Consider the following 22,414-nt stretch of genomic DNA (forward strand, 5'->3'; position numbering starts at 1 on the left):
TTTTCCTGACCTCTGATCATGCACGTGGCTCTCCTTTGGACTCTCTCAAGCTTCTCCACATCCTTTTTGAATTGTGGAACCCAAAACTGGACGCAGTACTCCAGCTGCGGCCTCACCAAGGCCAAGTACAATGGGAGAATGATGTCCTGGGATTTGCTTGAGAAGCATCTATGGATGCAGGCCAGCATTTTGCTCGCTTTATTAGCTGCAGCATCACATTGAAGGTTCATGTTCATCTTGTGGTAAATCATGACCCCCAAGTCCCTTTCATTTGTAGTGCTAACCAGCGTAGCACTGCTGAGCCTATAAGGATGCTGCAGATTTTTCTTCCCAAGGTGGAGAACCTTGCATTTTCAGTGTTAAACACCATCAGGTTCTCGTCTGCCTGTTTCATGAGACTGTCAAGATCTGCCTGGCTCACCCTCCTGTCCTCAGGTGTGTATGTTTTACCCCAGAGTTTAGTGTCATGGGTGAACTTGGCCAGTCCGTTTCTAACACCAATGTCTACATCATTGATGAAGATGTTAAAAAGTATAGGCCCTAGGACAGAGTCTTGAGGGACCCTGCTGGTCACAGTGCACCAGGATGATTGACATCTGTCAACTACCACCCTCTGGGTCTTACTGTGGAACCAATTCCCCAACCAGCTGATTGTGGTGAGGCTGAGGCCGCAGCTAGCCAGTTTTGCCAAGAGGTGATAATGGATACCAGATTGAAGGCTTTTTTGAAGTCAAGATATATGACATCAATCTATCCCCTCTTGACCAGGTGATAGGTCATCTGGTCATAAAAGAAATGAGTACCCTTGGGTATAAACAGTCAGGGCTGGCTGACTTGAAGGTATCCAGCCTATCAAGGTGTTCCTTCAGGAGATCCTTAAGGAATCTCCCTCACCTGGGCCTCCCTGTCCCACAGTGGGCAGGGGCATCACATGGGACTGGTGAAAAACTTACACAAAAGTACCCATTTAGCAAGTTTGCTTTTTCCTGGGCATTGGTTGTCAGTTGTCCCATCTGGTTTAGCAGTGGTCCAGTCTTGCCCTTGCTTTTCCTCTGGCTCCCCACATATCTAAAAAGGGATTTTGTATTGTCCTTAATATTTGTAGCTAGCTGGAGTTCCATCGCAGCCTTGGCTTACCTGGTTTGATCTCTGCAGATCTGGACTGGAGTAAAATATTCCTCCTTAGTGGTGTTTCCAGTCCTCCATCCTTTGTAGGTCTTCCTTTTAAGACTCAGGAGGTCCACTAGTTCCCTAGAGAGCCAAGGGGGCTGCTGTGTGCTTTTGCTGCCTTTCCTCCGAGACGACGGAGGATTTTGCTTGCGCATCCAGTATTGCTCCCTTGAGGAGCAATCACTTGTTCTGAACTCGCCTCCCCTTTGGGTTGTGGCCCTTTAGGGCCTCACTGACAAGCCTCCTTAGCTTGTCAAAGTCAGCTTTCCTGAAGTCAAGGACTTCTGTGTTACTGACTGACTTGCCAGCTTTACGGTGGATGGTGAAGGTGATCAGCTTGTGGTCACTGTCACCCAGCTTCCCTTCAAACATTAGGTTGCTGAATAGGTCGTCCCCAGTTGTCAGTACCAGGTTGAGCAGCGCTTTACCTCTCATTGGCCTGTAAACTTCCTGCATCAGATAGAGGTCATCCATGCATGAGAGAAAGCTTTGCGACCACTCAGATTTGGCTGAGTGTTCCTCCCATGAGATGTCTGGATAGTTAAAGTCTCCCATGACAACCATACACTGGGAGCATGTGGCCTCAGCCAATTCCCTGGCAAACTCCTGGTCAAGGTCTTGACCCTGGGTAGAGGGTCTGTAGTAGACTCCTACCATAGTATCCCCTGTGCCATGTTCTCCATGGATTTTAACCCAGAGGATCTCAAGTCCACCATTGGTGCCAATGTCAGCTTGCAGGGATGTGTAGCTTTCCTTGACACAAAGTGCTACACCCCCAGCCCTTTTGTCCACTCGATTCCTCCTGTACAGGGTATAGCTATCTATACCTGTGGCCCAGTCATGGGTGGAGTCCCATCAGGTCTCCATTATCCCTGTGACATCATAGTTATTTGCATTTAGCAGGAGAACAAGTTCCTCCTGTTTGTTCCCCAAGCTCCTGGCATTTGTGTATAGGCACACAGGTGTCCCCTTGGGGGCCCTTGCCTTGCCTATGGTTCATTCCAGTGCTGTGGTAAGTGTCTTGGCCTGCTGGGTTTGCAAGGGTTTCTCAGTAGGCCAGCAGTGGCGGTAATCCCCCCATCCCCCAGCAGGCTTAGTTTAAAGCCTGGTGGAGCAGGTCAGCCAGTCTGGCTGAGAAGAGCCTCCTCCCCAGCAGAGAGAGGCGGAGGCTGTCCCTTCCCAGCAGCTCACTGCCTCTCTCTCCAAAGAGCAGACTGTGGTCATGGAAGCTAAAGCCTTCCCTATGACACCAGCACCACAGTCTTTGGTTCACTACCTGGATCCTCCTCTCACAGCACAGCCCCTAGCCCAAGACTGGGAGGATCGATGAGAACAATACCTGCACCCACAACCCCTTAAGCCCCGCTCCCAAATCCTTGTAGCACTTCATGACCTGGCTGGGAGCACTCCAAGCCGTGTCATTCATGCCCACATGGATAAGAAGCATAGGGTACTGGTGAGTGGGCTGGAGGAGTTCAGGGATCTTCACCACAATGTCCTGAATCTGGGCTCCTGGGAATCAAGACTTCCCGGGCTAAGGGGTCAGAGCAGCAGATTGCCCCCTCAGTCCTCCTCAGGATGGAGTCTCCCATGACAAAAACTTTGTGTTTTGTCTTAGGGAGAGCAGGAGCGGTAGCTACAGTTGAGCCTGTGTTGCCTGCAGGAGCTGGCAACTTAGCAGGCTCTGCTGGGGTGCAAGAGGTTCATACCCATTGCAAAGCTCCAGTGGTGAGGAGACCTTGGTGTGGCAGGCCTTGGGGCCTTTGACCACCTTGGTCCAACCCCTGGGCTGGACAGCAAGGGAGGTCCCCGAGTTCTCCCCAGTCCTGGAAGGTGACCGTGGTCGACGCTCCGCCTCCTAAGGGAGAAGGGCCTGGCAGTAGGAGTCGATCTCTGGCTCACAGTCCCTGATGGCACACAGCTGGTTCACCAGAAACCCCAGTAGGGAACAGACCTCACAAGGGGAGGTGGCCATGCTCCCGGGCCTCAGAGCCTAAAGAAGTGTCAAGCAGTCCCTGTAGCTGAGAGCTAGAGGCTCTGTTTGCATGGAGCTTGGAACCATGGACTCCACCTGGGTGGAAGCCTCTGAGGCGCCAGAGGAGGGGCACAGACCCCTTGGGGAACCTCAGGGTGCAGCGCATGCCCATCCATGGCATGCCATTAGTAGGCTGGCTGTGGCTGGGGTTATCTGTCCCAGGGGACTCACAGACAGGACCGCAGGCCCTCTTGCCCACCCCCTGTGTGAACTCCTGTGCTAACTCACACACTGGGCCCAGGAATGCACCTGTTTGTGTGACCTGTTCACAAGGCTCCGGTTGCATGGCTCCCTGAGGTGAAGTAGGAGCCGGGGGGAAGGATTAACCCTCCTTGGCTCACTCAGCCTGCTCCCAGCTGTCTAGGTCCCTCCCTCCCTCCACAGGCCCCTGCTTACCTGCAGGCAGGCCAGGGCTCGTCGGGGGTACTGGGGTCTCTGCTGGGTCCCTAGGCTCATGGGGGTGCAGCAGGCTTACAACTGTGGATCTCACACAGGAGCTGAGACACAAAGGGTTCAAAACAATTCAAAGCCTCTGAATTGATTCAGAAAAGCTTTGGAGACAATTCAGCAATTTGGGCAGTCCCTGCTCACTGCCACACAGAGCTGGATCCAGACTCTGTGATGGTAAGTAGGGGGCGAGGGTGGGTCCTGGAGGAGGGGGGAGGGGGCCACTTCACACAGGCCTAATATGCAGTTGTGTGTTCTTGATATGTAGTTGTTACTGTGATATGAAGTCTTGGTAAAACAAGGATACTCAATATGTGTAGCTTTGTACGTGTAGGATGTTCTGTGTGTTTTTAATAACATTTGTAAAAAAAAATACATTGAATGAGGTTTCCTTGTATGCAAATGTAAGATGAGGAGCTTTTTTCCCAGGCTGATTGGGTAAGAAAACCTTGTCTTATATTCAAGTAAAATATGGTAAAAGAAAAAAAGACTGAGACTGCTGTAACTCGTAGTGGTAGCTTTTTCATTGTGTGTCTTGACTATCCAGAGCTTGACTAAGAAAATGCTCACATCCCCAACGTTTCATAACTTTAAGCTACAAATAATTATTTGCCTGAAAATTTGCAACAGAGGGACATTATTTCCTATTTACTGGCAAAAAAATGCCACACCAGGAAATCCCTCTCTTCAGCCCTAAACGTGTTTCATTCTCTTGTTTTAATATATAAAACGAGCAATTTCTACACAGAACAAAAGCATTATTAGACTTAGTTATTAGGCAGCACAGAACAAGCCACAGGCAACCTATCTGCATATTATTTCTAGCTGTTTGGTCAACTTCCTACCTGGGGCTGGAAACAGACCTCTTACAGAACTGAATCCAATCTAGTCCTAAAACTGTTAAGAGCAGATTCTGGACATTATTTAATGTTGGGAAGAAATTGAGGTTGATTTCCAGATGATTTTGTATAAGATGGAAGATAAGCCAGTTTTGAAGCCCAGTGAAACATCAGCCTCCAGCTTAGACAGATACGGCATTGAGAACTAGCTTTCCTTCAAGGAAGAGAGACAGCTGTAGTCCAGCTGTCCTCTTTTCAAAGGTGCCAGAAACCTTCCTATTCATGTTTCCCTTTACACATCTCCATATCAGGGAGTCCCAGTTCTAGCCTTACAAACTGGTAAGAAAGGATAACACAAGAACCTATAATTTAATTTAGGGATGGGTCAGGATATTTTCTTATGTGTGAACTTTACTTTTTGCTGATTAAGTGGTGGGTTAAGAATATAAATCTACTGTCTGGTAAAAATATTTCCACAAGGAAAGCCTTGAGGTTGACTGCCCTCAGCCAACTTTGGAAATTGCAGGATAAAGAAGCCCTAGAACTTGTGTGTATTAGCCATTCTGTAAAGATCAAAATGAGTCGGAGGCACTGAAAGGGTATCCAGAATTAGCTTCTGTTCCTCTCTGCTGTCTGTGAAAACAGATACAATAGCACAATAGCTTCTGAAGAAATAAAATTTATTCTAATATGGTTTTGACGAGTATCTCAAAACAAATGTTCCACAAAGCCTGAGGTTATTGCTTCATATATGCAGAGACTGGCTGCTAAGAGCTCATCTAGCAAACTGAAGAACTCAACTAATTGGGTATGAGAAATGAGATTAAAAGGAGATTTTATTCACTTCGTAAATTTCAGAAGTGAACATTTAGTGCAAAATAAGTTTTCAGAATTAGACTGATTTGTCTCTATCACAAAAATCATTTTAACAGATTATTAGAAATTCTATGGCTTTTATTTTAATAGATATATTTAAATTTGAATCAACTTAAAGAACACACAGACATTTGCATCTAAAATTCACACTGTATTCCCATATACTGGATATTGAAAACAAAAATGGAAAACAAAAACAATATTTTGCCATTTTTCAAGCTTATAGGATGCACCTTGACTTCAGTTGTTATTGTTCTCTAATAAAGATGCTACTGAGTCAGTCAGTCTAGTGTCCTTTAAAGCAGACTGACTCTTAAAAATTTTAAATGTCATGAGCATTTCATCTACACCTTATATTTGATTGACTGTGAATTGATATTTTGTCAACATATTTGCTGGTTTTGTTTTTATGCTATTCAATATGTTCCTGTTACCTTGAGTTTGACACATTTCTCTTACTTGATTCTTGTATAATGATTGTTTTCTGTTAAAAACTACTAAACATTAAAATTAAAACAATTAAAGCATGTTATTTGTGTATTATTACAGAGCTAGGAAACTGACAGTACTATCTATCATGTAAGTCTACACAGTTTCCTACCAGTTCATCTCCTAGGATCCCAGGCTCTATTCCATTTCATGAAGAATTTAAAGACTTTAGCTTTTCATTCATTCTCAGGATGAAACTACCTTTTGCAATCTTGAAATGCTCCAAGCAACAGATTTACTATTCTCTGTTCAGCTCTATACTGACAACAATAACTTCACTTAAACTCCATGCTACCCCTTCCATCATATTTTACTAATGTATTTATTGATATTGTGGTAACACCTAAATGCCACGATCAGATTAGGTCTTATTGTGATAGATGCTGTAGAAACATAATACATGAAAATACCTTCTGTAAGGAGCTTAGAGTGTAAAAGGAAAAAATCTCACAGATGAAAGGAACAAACAATGCAACAAATACATTGACGTTGTATTGGGGCAGACAGTACAACAAATGCATATAATAGTTGGGACGTTGGTAGAAGATTATGGCTCTCCCCCTGCCTGGTCACTATCAGGCTTCAGTTTATTTTATGCATTACAGAAGAGGTGATCTTTGAAGGGACAGAGAATTACTGTTATCTAACCAAGGTTCAGGCATTTGCTACGCATCTAAAAAGTGTCAGATAATTTCTCTATCTTTGTCTGAGTCTGCTCATCCCTTCTCTGCAAACAATTCTTAAATCAAATAGTAATAATAAAAAAAACCTCTTCAGATTTCCCTCAGTTAGAAACTCTGAAAGTCCAAGCAGAGTTACCCTCTCTCCCAATTTCATACACATCTGAATTTATGGGCCCTGCTCTACTACCTTTTGATGGACTATTAGCTATTGAGGTTCCAATTCAAAGGAGGTGACTATGACTGGGACAGTCCACAGGAAGGAAAGGTGTATCCTCTCTGTGTCTCAGAGCTTAATTCTATCATTCTGATCACCAGCGGGCAGAGGTGAATTGGAAGCAAGCCACATTCTCCCTCCATGGAGCAGAAAGAATGGACATAGAAGGCATTGAGGCTAATCCAACCACAATGACCTGCAAACAGCTACACAGCAGCTGTGCTGATGCTTTGTAGTCTGAAGGAAAAATGAGGAAATGTTTTTGTTTTAAGCCACTTGTTAGAGCCAGCCAGCTTTTCTTGTGCATTTGGGCTTTAGTGAGTTTGGCTAGGATACCAAAGAAGTTTATTCCCATTATATTTGTAATGCAGCAAAACAAGCACCAATAACAACAAAAAACCCTTGTATCCAAAGTCTCATGAGATATTTCTTGAGAAAAGATTTCCAGGATGGTGTAGTAATTCTGTTCATTACTTTCTGATTCCTGTTATAGCTTGGGAGAAAGGAAGGCTCTGGGTGGGAGTTACAAGCACTCATGTTACATTAGGCAGCAGCAGAGAAAGACACGTACACATACAGCCACCAGAGGAACAGATCACTCCCACATTAGAAAAGGAAATGGAAACATAACAGAAGGAGACTGAAGGAAGCTTTAGAAAAATAGTGCAGAAAACAATACCTTTTCTATTCCACAGATAATTCTCTAAGAATTTTAGATCAATTCTTTGTCCGTGTAACTATACCAATACAATGGTCCTGTGATTACTCGCAAGAACATATGATGGGAAATGCCCCAGAGGACAAACTGAGAATGTGGTAGGGATGCACCTTTAATATCTGTCTGCATCAGACATTCACCTAAAAGAGGGATATCAGCACTTCCCTAACTTGCAGGTATTTTAACAATGTTAAAAGTCTAGGAATCTTCAGATGTAACAGGTGACAGACCAAGACCCTCACTAGACAGGGAGTCATCAAAACCTTGGGCAACAGCCTTTAGACCAAATTTAGTACTGACTGGGTGCATCGACACAAGATGTTTACTGCAGAGTTGCCTAATTAGCTCCACAGAAAAGCATCACCCATCTACAGGAGCAGTGCTACAGGAGCAGGAACAGTGCTACAAGAGCAATAAACTCTGGTGCAATCTGCACTGAAGTTTATTGTGTCACATTACTCATCATGTGTAGACACGCCCATTATGTGCAAAGAGTGAGCAATTCCTCACCCCTGCAGCTAGTACCCCCAGTCCAGACGAAACGCAATGGGAACACTGCTGCTACCTATTCTGTATCTCTTCTGTGGAAAATGTACAGGACACTAAGGGCTTTCAATCCACTAGTTTTCATCACTACTAAATCAGTCATTTAAAAAAAAAAAAAAAAAAGATCCTTCCTAAGGGAGCACTGGAGATGAGAAGGTGGATATTTATATGCATTTACTTTTACTGACTGGAATTCACTGCTACTGAAATAGATACACATTATACTCTGTGTGCCCATTTTATATCTATATCAGAGGATGCTACTGAAGTAAAAATGTATCTTTCACTTTGTTCTGGTTTCAGACATTAATAAGTCATGCTCTTTTATGGAGCATATTATATAGATTTTACATTTTAAAAAAGAAAAGAGGTAGGCAAAATATGCAATAAAACAAGTAAAACCTATGTTTTTTTCTTATTGATTAAAGCACTGTTTCAGAAGAATAGTTTATATCCCAAAGCAACCCTGAGCAGCACCACACACTAAAGGGGAAGGGTGAGTTACTAGAAGAGGATTTTCAAACAAATAAAGCACCTCTATGTTATGAAGTGATATAAACAGCTGCTAGAGGAAACATTTTCTTTAGTGGTGCACAAGCATTTTTTTACTGAACCTCTGTAACACAGGAACCAGGCTACATACATGTCCTTGAGCACCATTGCTGACACCTTATCTATTAACTATTTATATTGGTACAAGCAACTCTTGTTGTGTTGCTTGTACCTATCTCACACCTCTGTTAGAGGAACTTAGTAATTTCAGTCCACTATGTAGTCCTTGAAACAACCGGGTAACTCTGCCATATTATAAAGGGTCACTGAGTCCCATTCTGCTCCTGCTACGTCCTTGGAAGATCTGAGATACCAGATTTTCTGGCAGTGTTTTTCCCAACACTTGCATGTTGCTAGGGCATGAACTGTTCTCACAACAATTGATGTTCCCTGCATTCACAGTCATCTTCTTTTCAGAGCATTCCTGCAATAGTAATCAATATTTGGTTTAAAAAAAAGAGGATTAGAGTTGAGGTCAACAACACCTTAATGCAACAAGATTCACTCTACAAAGTAATATGCATCAGGTGAGAATGTGTCAAAATTTAAGGGGGAAGTTATGGCATTTAGCCAGTGATTGAGCAGACCAGCTTGGGTTCTCTAGCCAATCAGGTTTTACTTTGCCTCAGTACTAGAACTGGTCAAGCAAAAGAAACCCAGTGGAATTAGTTTTGTGTTAGAATTGAGGTTGCCCATCACTTTAATTGCACATTTATACAGGTGAAAGGGATGGACAGAAGTGACAGGCAGAACTCACTGTCACAAAATGTTGTAGAAGCCAATAGTATCATTGCATTTCCAAAAGGATTACACAAATTTATGCAGGATAGTCCATGAGGTGTTTTTAAACCTGGCAATTGGAACATAGCAAAGGTATGACGAGGGATGATTCCCTGTATGTATACATGCTTTGTTTCTTACACTCTTCCTACAAAAAGCATAAGCTACTTACTACTGTCAAAGACAGGATACTGAGCTAGAGGTACCAGTGTTGCTGTTCTTGTAATCGAGGATAATTACCTCATCCAAATAATAGCTCTCTTCCTTATAACATCATAACTCTGCAAAAACAGTTCTCTTTATTAATCAACTTCATAATCAATTTCTTTTTTAATGAAGGAGAGAATGAACATTCATTTTGAGAGTTCTAAATCATCTATTGTTTGTTCTTGGTTCCTCTCCAGCTATTCCTAAAGTTTGCGGCTAAATGACTGAAATGCTGTATAGCAGGGAATTTCCTTCTCCCCTCACAGTGAAGCAGAATACATATTCTATAAGCACTAACAGTTAAAAACAATTTCTTTTCTAAAGCTATAAAATAGTCAAACAGTTCTGCAAATCATACACAAAGTATTGAAAAACTAATGTAACCAAGGTTCCTATTATTGTATAATTCTATCTTTACTATATAATTTATATATATAAAAATAATGTAAACTGATAGGAAAATGAAGTGGTTGTAAGGAATGCTTACAGTACGTTCTCATTATAGCATATATTATATTGTAGGCACACTATTATTAACAAGTGAGAAAAAAAATGCATGTACCATAAATAATAGCTAAATAAAGTATGTTCATCTGCCTGTGTGCTTTTTAGGGCTGTGTGACCCTTCGGTCACTGATCTGATTTGGCAGAGATTTGGCCCAATTCAGTGGCCAACTCTCTGAATTCAAAGCGAATCAGGAGACCCTTTAATCTCTCCGAATCAAATTGAACCCTCTGAATCAATTCAGAGAAATTTGGTAAGATTCAACCATTCGGACATAGACACAGCTTTAAATGTTTTTTCTACATACCTCAAGATACCAGGCAACTCTTGAATGCTGAGATGCTGGGGGGGATGAAGCATCCCACAGGAGCATGAGGGAGTCCCCAGAGCACTTGGCAGCAGACCCGGAAGTGGACCAGAAGCACTTCTGACTCTGCCAGGGCGCGCATGGGCCCTCCCCTTCCATACCCCCCCCACAGCTTGGCAATTGGTCTGGGTCTGGGGGGGCATCCAGGGTGCCTCCGTGGCTGGCTGCCGAGCTAGGGGGCATGGGGAAGCCCCCCAGTGCATTCAGCAGTGGACGTGGAAGCAGACCAGAAGTGCTTCTGGCCCACTTCCAGGTTCACTGTTGAGCATGTGGGGGGCCCCCCCTCATGCTCCTGTGGGATGCTCTATCCACCCCAGCATCTTAGCATTCACGAGCCACACCTGGTACTTCAAATGCAGAAAAAATATTTAAAGCTGTGGATATGTCCAAATCATTGATTCTCCAAATCAGCATCAAATCTTCAGATTTGGATTCAGCTGAATCAAATTGGGGGCATTGATCTGAATCAGCTAATTGAATCAGGCCAAATCCAAATTTGAATTGAATATGGCCCATTTCATACAACCCTAGTGCTTTTCCTAAGATCAGCAACTTCACAAATAGCAGAAGGTAAAAGCCCTGCTTTCAGTGGAAGACCAATTCAAGTGAACTAAAGACAGGGGAGACCAATGCCCAGAAATGTTCAAGCCTTCCAAGAAGTATAGACTAGCTCTTCAGAACCAAGATACCGGTCAGCACACAAGCAGTTAAAACACCAATTGCTGCTGATTTAAATGTTTTTGTGTTATTTGCTCTTGAGAAATGCTCTCTCTTGTCATCACCAGGGAGTACTCCGTTCTTCTCATATTATGCAAAACAAAATCTCAGGCAGGAGAGAAAAAAACATCCATTATTAATTAGACATAAATTATTCCTAATCTACACACAATGCCTAATCCCTGGTTCACAGAAATGCAAATTGTGCTTCAGAAACAATATGTTAACAAGTCATTTGTCAGCAACAGACAGGAGACCAAGCTCAATATAAAATATAGAACAAACACTTCAAGCTCATTCCAAAGAATATACCAATTGAAGGTTGACCTGAGCAGCAAGGAAATGCAAGCTAGAAAACTCTCTGAACAAAATACTTCACACAGTGAACTTGTTCATCAATAGATGAACATAATCGCCAAAAGTGTCGATATTAACCACCATTTTAAGGTTTCCTCACAAAGGGTGAAAAAACATAGACTATATATCAGAGTGATGAGAACAATAATTAAAACATTAAAGTGATGGTGATGGGGCCTGAACAGCGTGCTGTTTTCTTGTTGTTGTTTAATGATCAGCACAAGGCATCACTAAGGCCAAGGGCTTAGCAAGACTCAAATGTGGTTGAAATGCTTGTAAGGACAATGAAAACATCCAGAGTTATATTAGAATTAAAGGCAAAAAGGAACCTGCATACTTCTGCTTTAACCTGAAGCTAAAAACAAAGGTCACACTGAAGAAACTTTCCCTGGAGCCATGTTATTGCATAATCACTTTCTGTAAAGTTTTTTTGCAACTTCTCAAAATACACTATTAGTCACTGCTGGAACCATAGCAAATTACTTGGACTACTGATATGATCCACAAGGGTAAATATTCTATCCCAATGGATATAGATATACTAAAATTCCAGCACATTATACAAGACAGTGCTGCCATATCATGGTGTGGGGAAAGCATTCCTTCCCTGCTTGTCAATAATTGGGCACAGTTATTCCCTGGACAATATGTTGGATGAATAATGTACTTCCTGAAGAATAAAATACTGAATGGATATTATTGACTGGCTTTACAATGCATGATATATATAATACCTTATTTGGCAAATAATATTCAGCTCTTTTCTCTCCTTTTTGTTCAGATCCCTCTGAGTGGTCTGTGGCAAGTGAGAAAAGAGAGAGAATACAATGGCATGCTCCCGACTGAATGGCACTTAGAATCATACCCAAAAACCAGGAAAAGAACTCTGACATTATTCCCTCTTTCTGCCCATGCCTGGTAGCTGTTCATCTTTACTTCTTTCAGTTTAAAATCTCTTGACATTTGTAATAGGTTGAAAACTTGATCCAAATCGATTGTTCAGTCTTCTTATTTTTTTCTTCCCAAGATATTCAATAAGCACTTTGTACTGCTTACACCAACTATGTGAGAATATACATAAGAAGCCATATAGGCTCCTTCTGGTCCAAACCGTAAGGTATTATTATGCCTTTGTTAGCTCTACAACACTTTCTTGAACAGCCTTTGGCTGATAATAGCAGACCAAGCTCTCCACTGATTGTACTGCATGTTGTATAATTATTTCTACTAGTGCAAATGGAATGTAGAACAGTGTCCATTTTACATTGCAATAAACAGTTCCAGGAGACAGAGCAGTGGAAAGTCAGGCTCAGCATCTTATGGAATGGAGCACTAGAGAAAGAGATGTTACCTGTCCTTGTGGGAGAAAACAGAATGCATTTTAAAAATATAATATGGGCATACATGATAGCATGGTTGGAAACAGTTATTCAGCACTTCACATCCTGGGAAACAAGGCTTCCAAGTATGGTGAAAATGTGGGGGCTGCCATGCACAAAGACAACACTCCCTGCAATTTAAGGGGGACCCCGCTCAGTGTTTGTGAGAATTAACATGCAGTACACAATGTCAGTAACATAACTAAAAAGGGGAAGGCAGGGTCAGCAGCCCGTGTGTGTGTGTGTGTGTGTGTGTGTGTGTGTGTGTGTGTGTGTGTGTGTGTGTGTGTGTGCGCGCGCGCGCGCGCGCGACATCTTCACTGCTGGCAGCCAAGATCTGCCACTGTTCCATGCCCTGCAGCTGCCTTGACCACAAAGATGCCCTGTTATGTCTCTGCACAATATTGTTAAGAGCTCCACTTACTAGATTTAAGGAAAAAAAACCCTACATATCTCCTGGGTTCTCAGCATCTTCCCCTATACTCTTTGCTTTTCTCCTATTCTCCTTGGACTTCAAAAACCTCTAGATCAGTCTCCTAAACCTCAGTCTTGAAAATCCTTTTACTTACAAGGAAGGTTATTGCAAGCAGAGTTGGGAAGATTAGCTTCTTTCACTGTAAGCTTTTTGTGGCAGGGACCTGTATATTTCATATTTTAGAATATTTGAATATAATAATTGAATATAATAGTGGCTGGAAAAGATTTCAGGAGTAATGTAGTTCAGTCCCCTACAGTGAACAGTAGCTTAACTATGTATGGGTAACAGAGCCCAGTTCTGGGTGCCAACTCAGAGGGACTACCAGACTTAGTGTGGCAGTAGCAGTCAAATGTAGAGACCCTCTCACACACACTCACCCTCCCTATAGAAGACGCTTCTTTCTTGGCCAAATTCCCTACTATTGACAGCTTTCAGTGGTGATAGGAGTAGTTGCAGTAGGTAAGACAGCATGAAAGTGCTCACAAGGCTTGGGAAATGTTGGGCTATAGTGTAAACCTTATATGTTATGCCTCTGACAGTCAAAACAAAAGAGACATTTCACAGTTAATTGTGTTACATTTTAATATATCTTTGAACAGTGAAAGAGACACTAAGGCTGTTTCCAGGCTCTGGAAGACATCACTGCATCAGTTCAAGGTCTACTTTGGGAGCTTGTGTTTGCTACCATAAAAACTAGATCATTCAGAAATTAATACCATCCTTCTGGAATAGGGTCCTATTTTCATAGGAGATGGAGTTTTCAAACTCTGAGTTACCTTCTGTCCATCTTCTTTACATGGTACTACATGCTATTTATGCTGTGAGGCTAATTGCATCCTTCTCTGCCTAATTTTACAACAAAACTTTACAACTAAGTTGTCCCAAAAAAGCACATTCTTACCAGCTGGAATTTCTGACTTGAATAATAACTGTAGAGTTTAATACTCAATAACCAAAAATATGGCACCCCAAGTATTCTTTCCAACTATCCTTCTCTGATTGCTCTATCCACATACTCACAATAAACTGTTTTCCTCACTCCAATATGATTATAATTATTAAATCACAATATAACAGAATTCATATGGTTTTGCTTGAATCCTCCATTTCTTTTGACACAATTTCCTTTGTTTCTAATTTCTATGATCTGTTTTGTATTTAACTTGTAAACCACTTCAAGGTATTGATACATTGCAAAATAATGGCTCTATAAGCTAGCTATTTATGTGAAAAGGAAATACAGTTCTCATATGAGGAATTATTTTTAATGGAGGGGGGTTAAAAAAAATTGGTTATGGGGCAAGGAGCAGCAACAGCAAGAAGAAGTTTCAAAAACACTAGGTTTAATCAGGATTTCTCTGAGGAGTGACTAATTAACCAAGTAGGGATCAGTAGCAAAATGCAGATCTTATTTTTGTATAACACCATCACCATGCTGCTCAGTGATAACTTGGTAAACTATGTCTGTGTTTACACATGCATGTAACAGCAGAGTACACTAATAAGAGGTGGAGTAAAGTATCACTTTCTACATTTGTGATAGTATTAGGCCACAGTAAACTAATTAACACCACAGTAAGATAGACATACTATGTTACACCAGGGTAATTTACTAAGATTAAACACACATGTAAATGCTAACTGTGGGCATAAATTGTGCCTGCAAGTCCAGCTAGCTGGGGGCCAGACTCTTATCTGCCACATAACCACATAGCTCTGCACTTTCAGCACCCTTGTGCCCCAGCCAGCCCCTGTGCTGCCTGACACTACCACTTCAGAACCTGGGACTGACCCCCTGGGTCCCCTGCCACCCTGGGCCTGTTCTACCATGGCTAAAATTGCTGCTGTCCCTGGTGCACGTGTAGATGCTGTGCCGAAGAGTAATTTACTCCAGCTCAGACTGCCCTGGAGTTGTATTAATAGCTTTGCATGAATTGCATGTGTAGATGCACCCTGTATAACCTGGGCTAATGGACTATTTAGCATATAAAGTCAGCCCTGGACATGTAAACCAAAAGAAGCCTCAAAATTTTATTTTAATATCCATTTTCTGGACTAATAAATGCCTCTACCTCTGACTTAGCTTGGGATGCTGTTATTACCTTGTAAACAGGAAGCTATCATTTAATATTATCATGTCTGGCTATGCAGTATACTTTTGGTCTTTATATTCAGTGTTCACTGGCTGAACAATGCTATTCAGCATAACCTTACTATATATCATATAGTATTCATTACATATGCTGCCCTCCCTCCATTAAATGCATTCTTAGATCATATTCTAATTTACAACAATATTTTCACTTGGCTTCTGAGAGCTTCCTGATATAGGAATACACAATGTCACAGCAATGACAATTGCCACTCTGCAACTATCCCCACTGAAAGTCAATTGAATTTCAATTTCTTTCAATGGGGAAAGCCAGGAGGAGCCAATTATCGTTGCTTTAACATTGTGCAGTTTTACCTCAGGCATCAGTTAGGTTCCAAACGAAAATGTTTCAGATCCTACTTGCAACCTTCCTCCTGATAAAATGCATTTTTTTTCTGACTCCCAGGTGTAGTGCTAAATAAAGAGAGTGCTGCATTAAATACGTTTTACTATGTTGGCATTGTTAAGAAAAAAAGGGGGGGGCATGTTCAAAATTTAAGCTTCCTGTTTGCTTTACAAACCATGTATCACAACTTACTCATGAATGAAGTCAGTAGGATTGTTGTTATATTTGGGACCTTATTCTTCCTAAATTGGAAGAAATCTCAGTTCTTTGCCAAGACAGTGGTAGTCAACTTGGAACAAAATTGCTGAAATACCAAGAACACATTTTAAGATCATTATTATTTAGGTCTAGGATCAGTATGAGATTAACTATGTAAGTTGTGGTATTATAAATGTAGTAAGAACTGCAATACAATGGATTTCAAGCCAGGTTCTTGATTCTACAGCTTACACTGTGAACACCATAAAGAATCTAAATTCTACCCAAGCAGAAGGAAATGTGCCGTGTTATTTTGTCAGTATCTGCTCCAATTGCAGAAATATATGTTTTGGTTTGCCTACAGAGACATATCAGCATCAGATGCTACAGAAGTGTATCCTTTTGTCAATGCAGATTTCCCTCGCCAACTGCAGGGGTTAGGTTCCTGCAAGTTCCCATTGTAGGCAAAACTGTGGTTGTTAAGACAAAAAATTTATGGGAAAAATGGGGTTAGGGATTTGAATATGAATAATAAAGGAATATACGGTGTATAAAATAATTGTATTTACCTTTAATAGGTTACAAAAAGGTTCACTGTTGGGTAGTGGATCTTTTAAAGAAACTTTAGCACTTTCCAGTGTACCACTTGCCTCCCTCCCTCAGTGGAGCCATTATGTTAAAGAAGCATCCTATACTCCCTCATAGAAACATATCCTTAGTAAGAAGGTTGCAGGAGAGGGGGCCACGAGCCTCCAGGCACTAGAAGGAAAAAAAAAGCTAAAAGCTAGAGTCTCAGAGTCAAACCCAGTGTAGTGGGTTCAGACGGGGAGGCCCAACCAGAGAAAAAAGGGGTCAAGCCATAATAAGAGAGACCCCAACATACCCAATATAATAGGCAGTCTCCCACTCACATAAAAATAATTTTCCATCAAGACGTGGCAGATGAGATTAGGACGGGACCAAATAATTACAAAGCAGGCTCCAAGGGCACCCCACGTAAGGTGCAGATAACCAGAAAGATGGTGCCGGGGAGGGCGACCTGTTACAGAAGGATACTGCCTTATTAAGGTCTTCAAGCCTTTCAGAACAACAGAATTTCAATCTGGCTTTGAATGTTTATGCATGGCTCTATCCAAGAAAAAAGTTATTATATAAAGAAACATTCTGCAGTGTGAGGTTTGACTGCAGCAGTTCCTGTTTGTTTACTGGGTAAGCGAGAATTGCAAGGGTTATCTCTGTATAGGAAGCAAGCCCAGCTGAACAAACAAAATCCTTTGTAAACTTCTGAGAATCTTAGCCACGTCTGTAAATCCAAGTGAAAGACTGAGCTTGATTGTGCCTTGCAGAGCACAGAATGAATTTAGCTCTGTCCTCCAATTTCATATGGTCCTGGGCATTTTAAATAATATAGCCTTTTATAGGATGACTAAGACCACTTCATACACTGAGGATTTGTCCTGATTTCAGCCATCAATAGAGCTGATGTAAGCCCTGAGCTTATATGAGGTAAAGTGCTGCAAGCTACAATTTACATCAGTGCAGCAGAGTTAAGCAGCACTAGCTGCAAATAGCAGGATTGCCTTTCTAAATTAGGGGACTGCACCAGCCCAGGTGTACGGGGGGCTGGTTACTAGTGAATTAAATCTTTGGAATATGAAAATGCCCCAAGGCCCTGTATAATAGTGGTTTCTCTCAAAGCATCTTCAATAAAGTAGTCTGCAGTTGGCTAACTAAAGGAGATCACATAATCTGCTCTCAGCACTAGCTGGTTTCCCCCAACAGACCTTTTGGAGCCATAGGATCATCAGGGGCACCCCACACCATTTTTAAGCATGTAGCCTTTCTGAAATAACAGTCACAAGAGGATAGACGTTCAAAGGTTCCACAAACTGGGGTATCAATATACACAAGATGTAAACCATATGAAATTGGGAACCAACCGTACATTTAATGTGACTCTGAAATGTTTCAGGTTATTCTGGTTTTTCAGGGGTAGAGAGTTGAAAGGGGAAAGATATATAGGACAGGCCTGCTTGCATCAAGTTATAGGCAGCCAGATCTGTTTTTTCTGAAATTTAACCTTGGATTATTTCACCAATAATTACAAATATATGTAAATTACTGTGGTTCCAGTTTTTCCTCAATTACCTCTTCTTATAAGCTGAAGGGGAGGGGGGACTGGAAGAGGAGGGGGGAAACCCCCCTCCATATTTTAGTTTGCAAACTTCGACAGCCTCCAAACCTGCATATCCAGCAGGGGGGGTTGTTTTTTGTTGGGGTTTTTATTTTTGCAGAGTATGATAAATGAGTCACTAGTGAACCCAACCTTCTTACTAAGCATATGTTTATATGAGGGAGCACAGGAGGCTTCTTTAACATAATATCTCCACTGAGGGAGGGAGGCTCATAACTATCGCCTCACAGAATATGTTGTTGATAAGTCTGAAAAATAAAGAAGAAACAGTTTCCACAGGGACTTGTAATGCTCCTTCCCAGTCTCTACTTTGCAGGGACTCAGAACTCATGAACAATTTAAACAGCTCAGGGAAGCGTGGCAGTTCCAGTATGTGGGTTGTCAAGTTAATTTATGGGTGTGTATAATTGGGTGGTTGCTTTTCCTCTGGAAAGATGAAACAGCTGAGCCAAGAAAGATAGGTACCTCACCATTACCAATATACAGAGATGGATATCTTATTTTTTAAGGGGAAGGGGTAAGAAAGAGAGAAAGGAGAATTTGTGCAGCCACTGAGAATTCTGTAGGCTATGAACTTGTATCATTGAATACATTTGCTAGGCACATAGCTCTAATGATTACTAACACATAGGGCTGCATTGTAGCCGCAGAGGGGTTGAGGGAGAGACTGTACCGCTGGGAATTCCCAGAAGAATTCTGCTTACAGAAAACACAAGCAGGCAGAAAGCTTTGTGGGGAGCACAGTGAAGAAAGGCCCTTTTCAAGGAATAGAAGGCCCGCTCCTCAGCATCAGCTCTGTATTGCAAGCTGATGCGGGAGAAGCTTATACCCTAGCCAGCCACGCTCCCTTTGAGTGAGGGACATTTAGCCCTGCTGACAACATTATAAATCCCATGTACTTTCAGGGAACATCATTACTGGGATTCTGGCTCTTCCTTTTGCAGAAGTACAAAAAGGGGAATCTGGCTTCTGCTGAACTATGCCCCTTTTAACTGGAATCTAGCCTTTATCAGATGATGGATTAAATACAATGGCAAAAGTATTTAAAAAAATAAAAATGAAAAGCTATGCCACAGGATAAATGTCACAAATCCATCTCCAAATGACCCTAGAGCCCCAAGTTTTTCCCCATTTTGCTGCCACTTGTCCCAAGGAGCAGGTTGAAGTTGCCCGACGACAGCTGCCTAACCCAGCAAACCTCAATTCCACAGTTACCCTTAGCCCAGAGTCTGCAGCTGCCAGTTCCCAGCCAGCCCCAGGTGGCTACGCAAATTTTGGATCCCCCTCTGCATAGAGAGAGAGTTAGGTTGGATTGTCACCTGCCCAGAAGTCACTCCTTTCCCAGGCAGTCAGCAAGGAGACAAACAACAAAAGGGTTTATTACACAAAAGATGAGTCATGCCAACAAAACATGGGTTTGGAGACAGAGAAGTAAAATAAGTACAGATTCTTGATCTCCCATCTGGTTCCCCCTAGCCTTCCATGACAGTCCTTGCCAGAATTCACGGAGATCGACCTTTCTGCTGATTCTACCAATCCTGGTAACTGTGGTCACTGAGCTCCCAGAGCCTGCTTCAAACACACTCATACTATCCTAGACAGACCTTAAAAAGTCTCCAAGGCCAGCCTCCTCATTGCCATTATTCTAGTGCTCATGAGTCACCAGAAAGTTCTGGGCTCCTTGGCTACTTAGCATTTCTCTGGGCTGATGGGCCATTACTCTTAGATACTTCCCTATAGCAGAATGGATTTCTTTACCACAGGTAGACAATGCCCAAGGGGTGCCCTTGCTACCAGTGGCCCTTTCTATCTGCTATTGTGATTAACAGTTGGCTTGGCCCTAGAACACAATGGCAAGGGACAATTAGCAGTTTCACCTACTCCCTGAATTCTCTGACCAAACCATATCCCAAACCATAAAGGTATACATAGTCAGCACGACAATCCATTCACTGATAGCAATAGCATAAATGCATTCAGTTTAACATGAGCTTTCCAATGAGACCGCACTTTCCATACAGTACAATAAAACAATTATGACATGCTTCAAACCCCCCAAATATAATGGAATTTGTGACAACAGGGTATATAGAGTATAGGAGCAGGATAGCTTGTAAATATTAACCCTAATTTTGGGAACTGTGACTGCCTGTCTGTAATTCAGTGTATATATATATATACACCCTTTATTAAAGCGCCTGGAGCATCTCATGTATCAGCATCCCCATGCTTCAAAATGGTGGTGGCTCATTCAATGAGTTTTAGATACAGCACCCCCACCACCATTTTGAAGCATGGGAATGCTGATACATATGACATGAGAGGCTGCTAAAGTGCGGTAATTGCAACACTCCAGAAGCCTCAATTAATCAAGTCTGCTTTGATGTGCTGGAATTACAGCATATAGAGTAGCTTCCCTGCTTGTGTATAGGCATGCACACTAGTGCAAGCACATACTTTTTTAGTGACACTTAATGTTCAATAGCCTATTCTACTGAACATTAACATATTAGTACGTTTTACAAGTCCCTTTAATGCGCAGTAGAAAAGGCTACTATGCATTAAAGTGCACATGCAGATGTGCCCATTCATACACAAATTTGATTAGAATTTACCTGTCTTATTTAAACAAACTCAAATTTAAATAAGCCCTACCGAAGTCAACAGAGATGCTTATTGAGAATAAAGGTGCCCTCTTAAGTGCTTGCTTGAAGGACTGGACTTTTAGTTACATTATATATGTGAACATTTGCTATGGAATCATAATTCTGAGCACAAATAATCTGTATGTCACCATAGCCTATCTGGCTCAGCATTAAGCTTTGGTTCCCTTGCTCACCTTGGTTAGGAACAGAAAATACACATAACCTTGTATAAGTGATTGGAAACTGGGTCAAATCTGTAACACAACAGAAGTTCAGTGCACATAAACTGCTTTCAAAATGGCCAAAACTGGTTTAAGATAAACCTGGATGGATGTAATATCAGACTTAGCTGATTTAAGTTAAATCAGTTTATTGAACTTCTGTCCCAGAACCCCTCCAGAGTCAAGTTAACTCAGTCCTCCAGAATCCCAGGATGCTTTGCACCTCCCCAACAAACTCCCCCCTTACAGGGTGGGTGGGATAGCCTTGGCCCAAGCTCTACTCCAGACAAGCAGGGAGGCATGATCTAGTGCTCCCTGGCATCTGGCCTGGGCCATTGCAGGCATGTGGCTGCCTTTCTGGAATCAAAAATGAATGTCTGTTCACTTGCAATCTATGCAGTTTAGACTAACCTGCAAAAGGGGGAATTGATTCTGCCTCAGGCTTTTTAACTGTTTGTACTTAGCTCTTGTGATTCAGGAATTTTAACACTACTACCTTCCATAAAGTGACAGTCGTCCTTCCTGAGGCAACAGGACTCATAAATAATGAAGTAGAATATATTGGTGTCCTTCCAGGGCTTGGCCTCTCAGCATGGCCACAATTGGAGCGCTCTTAAAAGAAGGTACTCACTGTGAGTGGTAAAGCTGGACTAATCAGGCTTAGGTAACACTCACATGGATACTCTGAAGTGCTACTGAACAGCCTGATTCTGGGCCCATTTATGCCAGTGTCAATGAAAAAGAACTCCAGATTAGTGTGGAAATCCAAACTTGTGTGAGCTGCTAAAACAGTTAACCTATACTCTGAAGACATTGAAAATGATTCTGATTTCATCATGACCATTTTTCTTACTGTCAGATGAACTGAACTCAGCAGAGGTGTAACGACAATGCTGTCCACCCAGGCCAGCTGCAACTTCTCATTGCCATTACACTACTAGCAATATTGAAACAGGGGATGGCAACAGCTGCCAGCACAGTTTCTCCTCAAAATCAGCACCCAGGGCAACTGCCCTAATCACACCATTGGATGTCAGGCATAAGGAATGTTCTCATAGAGATATCAGGATTGTCCTAGGAACTTGTTATTTGTTTTAGGCAACAGCATATATTCCCAGTGATGTTCTGCTGGTATATTGTCTTGTATCTCAAGAAATACTTGACACTGGGCTTGTAACCTGTTAATCAAAAATGAAATAAAAAACTAATGAGCACCTGAAATGCACTAAGGTGCAAAGGTGGAATTTAACTCTCTTATTCACTTAACAGCAATTCATTTAAACTTTGCAATTAGCACTG

The 22,414-nt window shown here is 42.0% G+C and overlaps 1 long non-coding RNA gene across 1 annotated transcript in view; it reads left to right on the top strand.

Moving 5' to 3' along the window:
* The window catches only part of LOC109323748, an 89,664-nt gene extending 76,806 nt beyond the window's left edge, over positions 1–12,858 (top strand). Inside the window, exon 4 of the long non-coding RNA XR_002104740.1 lies at positions 12,284–12,858. This is a non-coding gene — a long non-coding RNA (uncharacterized LOC109323748). The remainder of the gene's footprint in view (positions 1–12,283) is intronic.
* The last annotated feature ends 9,556 nt before the right edge of the window (positions 12,859–22,414 follow it).

This window comes from Crocodylus porosus, unplaced genomic scaffold (assembly GCF_001723895.1).
Source record: "Crocodylus porosus isolate Cpor-Errol unplaced genomic scaffold, CroPor_comp1, whole genome shotgun sequence".
Lineage (NCBI taxonomy): Eukaryota > Metazoa > Chordata > Crocodylia > Crocodylidae > Crocodylus > Crocodylus porosus.